Genomic DNA, 5,875 nt, shown 5'->3' with positions numbered 1-5,875 from the left:
ATTTTCTCAAATCACCAACCACAAAGTGCCAAGTGGATCAACCCGTAATAACCCGTGCGTGTAGCGTTACTCTTTAAAACCGTGGCGGGAAACCAGTGGTCAAACAACAAAGCGGCTCAACGCACACGGTCGTTCGCCTGTCGAGTGCTTAGTTCGAGGAACTCTAGCGATCACAGAGAGGAGTATCCAAAATGGCGGATTGGTTGTTGCTCCCGCCAAACCTCGTCGGACGAGTAGGCTACTGCCTGCTGGCCGTCAGCGACGTCGACTACTACATGTTCATGACAGCCGTTTGCCACAACTGGTGCTCCGCCATGGCCAACCTATGTTAACCAGAACCAAGCAGGTCAGCATCTTCAACCACGTACGACATAATCGCCACCATGCTGCTCCCTTTTATCTTCGCTTCGATGCTAAAAAGACAAGGACACACGTACGCATCCAATATGCCAGCATCAGCCTTCGCCAACTGTGGCTTTGAATACCGCGATGAGCACCTTGTATCATGATGTCGTGTGTACGGAATTGCAACTGAACACATTGGCAACTTATGGGTGGCGGATCATGGATAAGTGAAATGCATTTTCTACGCATACTTCACCTTGCTCCTCCATCTTAGAATAAATATTAGCAGATTGGATAGGTTCCTGTGGCGATCTTTGTTTATGCAGTGCATCTAAAAATGGGTATCCGATTCAAAAGAATACTTGTTATATAGCCTTCATCAAGGTCAAAAAAGTTCAAATGGAAGCACTAGATATTTGGGTATCAGACATCAATATAAAACTAGCAACACTTCTAACTAATCCTCTTCCGAAGAAGGTTGCTAAGGATATTATCATGAATATTAACATGCATAAGATGATCTTTTATACATTGTCAAATTCAACACTCATACTATAGGATATATATTTCTGCAAAACATTCAATTCAAAAGACTATTTGTAAAGGTCATCACATACTTCTAACTAAGTCATCCATAACATGCATAGCTTAAATGAAATTGCAATTTTTTACAAGGAATGGAATTTAGCACCATGGTCGGCGTCATGGCCAAAGAATAAGGCAGGGTGTACAACCATGCAGGAAGCATGGGATAGTTTTTTTTACAAATATATATATATATATACCTTTGGTTCTCTAACTCTCCCTCATTTAGTGCGTACCTATATTTTTTCATGAGAAATTTGTTATGCCACGTATTTAAATGCTATGCACGATAGTATGTGTCTAGTCAGCTAAAAGATTTTGGCAAATTTTAGCATACTCTCTCTAACCTCTCCTTTTCACATGAGAGGTAAAAGTACATAATAGATCTGAGCCATTCATTTGATTAGCTAAAAGTTTAACTCTTACCTTCTTACCTCTAATGTGAAAAGAGGGGGTAAAGGGGAGCATCCTTAGGGATGCACTTTGCGGCACGCAGGGCCAAGCGCACCGACCCTTTTTTTTTGTTCTCAATTTTCAATCATTTGTATCTCCCTCGCTCACAGACCAAACAACCTATCGGGACTGTTGACGCTGCAGGCATGCAAGTGTGCCCGCTACCGTGTCAAAGTGGGCTGCATTACGCACGTCATTCAGCTACATGATCGTCGGCGATTCCTTGCGTCTTCTCCTCGTCTTCCTGAGTCCATTAATATAGGAGACGGAGGCATTGGTGAACGAACCGGCGAGGATTTATGGGAATTCCAGGCGATCTGCACATCAATCGTCTAGTATATTAGTACAGAGTGCTATGCTCACAGCCCTAGGCATTCCTCTGCAGTCCACTGAGACGATCACACATCACAGTAACATCCGCCATGGCCGACTGGTCGTCGCTTCCGTGTGACCTTGTCCGTCGCGTCGCTGACTGCCACCTGACCACCAACGACGTTGACTGCTACGTCGACATGCGGGCGGTCTGCCACAACTGGCGCTCTGCCATCGCCGAGCCATGCCCACTCGGCACCGGCGCTGATCTCCCGTTCCACCGCCGGCTCTTCCTGCGATTGTTCAAGGCGGAGAAGTACAAGGAAGACGGCGGCCTCTACGCAGGCACCGACTTCCTCTTTCGCCCTCGGCAGTGGGTCATGCTGGACGAGGAGGAAGGCGACGACGCTGGACGACGCCTCTTCCTGAACGTCTCCACCGGACGCTTCGTCCGCCGCCAAGTCCCGATGCTCCGCGATCACGTCCTCGTCGCCGCGGCCTCCGACGGCCTCGTCGTCCTCGTGGACACGAAGCGTCCGCACGCCACCGTCGTAGTCAACCCCATGACCGGCTCGTTTCTGCGTTACCCTAAGATAATGGGCTGTAGCACTAGCACTTCTCCAAGGAAATTTCCTCAGATCAAGGCGGCGGTGGGCGGTGCCGACACGTCGCTTGTCCTCTGGCATGAGAACTGCCAGTTCCATGGCGACAACGTGTGGAGTGCCGACCCGGCTCGTGGTACCTTCCGTATCATGGATGACCCAGGACCAGGCCCTCTCAGGTCGACCAACCTGGCGAGCATGGCCGCCCATGAAGGACTCGTCTACATGGTCACCTTGCAGGCCAACTTGTACGAGATCGTCTGGGATGATTTCTTCACTTACCAACAGAGAGTAGTCCAGAGGCTGGACGATTTCGTGTCTAGGACTCTAGGTTCGGATACGATCCGTCGGAGTATCACAACAATTTCCTGGTGCACTCTGACGGGGAGCTGATCCTCGTCCGTCGTCCGCGGCTCCGTCAGCAGGCCATGGAGGTCTTCAGGGTCGACGCCGACCGGTGCGCCCTCGAGCCTGTTAACAAGATTGCCAGCAACCACGCGCTCTTCCTCGGCGAGAGGTGCATCGCTGTGAACGCGAGCAGGCTACCATCGATCGACAGCAACTGCATATACTACGGCACCCAAGACATCCATTCAATGCACGATGGCCTGCAAAAGCACGAGGGTATTTACAGGTATGATCTCGCCGACGGAACCGAAGAGAGGATCTCGGGTCTGTTGGTGCCCGAGAGCGAGAGCTATCTTGCTCGTCCTTTCAGCCTCGTTCAGGTGCTCGTCACCTACTGCGCCATCCTCCCTCATGTGGAAGCACAAGACCTCTGCTCCCATGCTTCGCAATCTTCATGTGTTCCTTTTTGATCTACTGGCTAAGCTAGTTCGGGTCTACTTTATGACCAGTGTGTCTGGAGTTGCATATCTGTTTCGAACAAATGCATGAGAATAAAGGAGATCGTTTATCATTCGGATTACTTGATATTTTGTTGTGTGTGTGTTGGTCAGACTTGTTCTCGGTAGCTAATCCTCATGTGCCTAGGGAATATTTGTTGTAAAATGTTGCACTTTTGTAGCACACCAAGCACACCCTATATGCGCCCCTTGTATAAGGATGTAGTGTGTATGGAATTGCAACTGAACGCATTGGCAACTTGCGGGTGGTGCATCACAAATAAGAGAAATATTAGCAGGTTGGATAGGATCCTGTGGCGATCTTTGTTTATGCAATGCAACTAAAATGACCATCCGATTCAAAAGAATACTTGTTATTTAGCCTTCATCAAGGTCAAAAAAATTCAATTGGATGCACTAGATATTTGGGAATTGGACATCAGTATAAAACTAGCAACATTTCTAACTAATCCTCTTTCGAAGAAGGCTGCTAAGGATATTATCATTGATACTAACATGCATAACATAATCTTTGTTACATTGTCAAATTCTAGCATGCATACTATAAGATATGTATTTCTACAAAACATTCATTTCAAAATGACTAAATTGTAAAGCTCATCACATACTTCTAACTAAATCACCCATAACATGCATAGCTTAAATGGAATTGCTATTTTATTTACAAGGAATGTATTGTAGTACCACGGCCGCAGTCACGACCGAAGAATAAGGCATAAGGCAGGGTGTACAACCATGCAGTAAGCGTGGGATAAAACCTTGCAGGTAGCTCAACCCCGTCCCTACCTTAACCACAACGCTGGTGTAGAACAATGCGGGTGGAGCCTCTTGGGGTGGTCTTGGGGCCCGTCAGGACAGCATGGGTGAGGCGCACACTTGAAAAGGAGAGAGAAGAGAAGCGGGCTACAGATCAAAGCAATTACAATAGAGATGTGTGTTATAAGAGATGCCACATTATGCATGCCTAGTTGAAGGAGGGAAAAGAAAAGGGGGCTACAAGCATACAGTCGGCTATAGCATGAGCCCCAACAACCTTTGTGGGAGAAAAAGGTGGGTAATATATTAAATGTATGGCATACTAGTATGACTAACAATTGTATGTGTGGACTATTAGATTGGCTATAAGTGACATGACAACACCATATAGCCAGCTCTTAGCAATACCATTAACCATACTCTTAGCAGTCGGTTGTAGCACATGCTCCTATAGATTATGTGAGAGACTGAAGTGGGTCGTGTATCGATAAAGTACTACTTCTTTTGTTTTTATTTACTCCGCCTATTAGTTTTGGTCAAAGTCAAGCTTTGTAAACTTTGTCAAAGCTTAGAGACGAAAATATCTATCTATTATATACTTAAAACGATAGAAAACGAACGGTGATGATTTAACACTCTAAAAACTAAGATGTATCAACGGTGAGGATTAGGCAAATACTACACGTAAAAAAATAGACCCGCTTCTTATGTCCTCCCTGGCAAGAAAATAGAAGGAAACTCAAAAAAAGGTACACGCGTATCAACGGTGAGGATTAGGCAAATACTACACGTAAAAAAATAGAGACCTGCTTCTTATGTCCTCCCTAGCAAGAAAATAGAAGGAAACTCAAAAAAGGTACACACACGACCAAGAAAACAAGGAATCTGAAAAAACAGTAACACACACGATCTTACTGCAGAATCCTAACAGAGCTCACTTTAAAAAAAAGAATCCTAACATGACAAACCATCGGGACTGGCTACTCCTCAATCGACTGAAATGAGTATTGGGTCAGTCGATTGACCCAAATTCTGTTTCAGTCAATTACGCAGCATCTGCACCATGCCAGGCAGCGCCACGCAGCGTCTGCACAAGCCCATAGCTGGAACATGGGCTGCTCCAGCCGGGTACTGTAGATAACCAATGAATGGACTGAAAAAAATGACCAATGAATAGCACTCTCACACATATTTGCATGCAATGGTTAGTGGTATATGTGCAATCTCACACATGTATATTTACTTTTATACATGTGCAGTCTCACCGTTGAATAGCACTCTCACACATAATTATTTTTTATACGTACAAATATGTGGAAAATGTATTATTACTATGCAAAACTGAGCATAATATAATGAGATTTCCCCAAAAAAGTGTTTTCTAAATAGTAATAGGTTAGTGACATCGGCATCATCCTTACAAAAGAAAAGGAAAGAAAACTAAAAATGAAATAAAAAACAAAACACTTTAAAAAAACAAAAAAAACCCGAAATTTTCTAGGAAAGTACAAAACACTTTAAGAAGAAAGAAAATAAAAAAGAAGCTTTCAAAACATGCACACAATTTGCATGAGATTGCACTTTTTGGAATATGCAAAGATAAGCATATAATAGTGCATTTTTCGCATTCTACTATAATTTACACAAAATGTAACTGAAATAATCTATATCTTTAAGAAGAAAGAAAATAAATAAAACTTTCGCACAACTTTGTACTCAAATTGCACTTTATCGTATATGCAAAAATAATCATATAATCATGAAATTTGGGCACATATTATATATTATTTGTATGTATATAATTACACTCAGCCAAAACCAACAAAACAAAAAAATAACCAATAAAGGAAAGAAAAAAGAAAAAACATTCGAAACTTGCGCACAATTTGCACTGATATTGCACTTTCTGAAATATGCAAAGAATAAGCATACAATAGTGCATTTTTCGCATTCTAC

This window comes from Triticum aestivum, chromosome 3B (assembly GCF_018294505.1).
Source record: "Triticum aestivum cultivar Chinese Spring chromosome 3B, IWGSC CS RefSeq v2.1, whole genome shotgun sequence".
Lineage (NCBI taxonomy): Eukaryota > Viridiplantae > Streptophyta > Magnoliopsida > Poales > Poaceae > Triticum > Triticum aestivum.
This window is presented reverse-complemented; position numbering follows the sequence as displayed.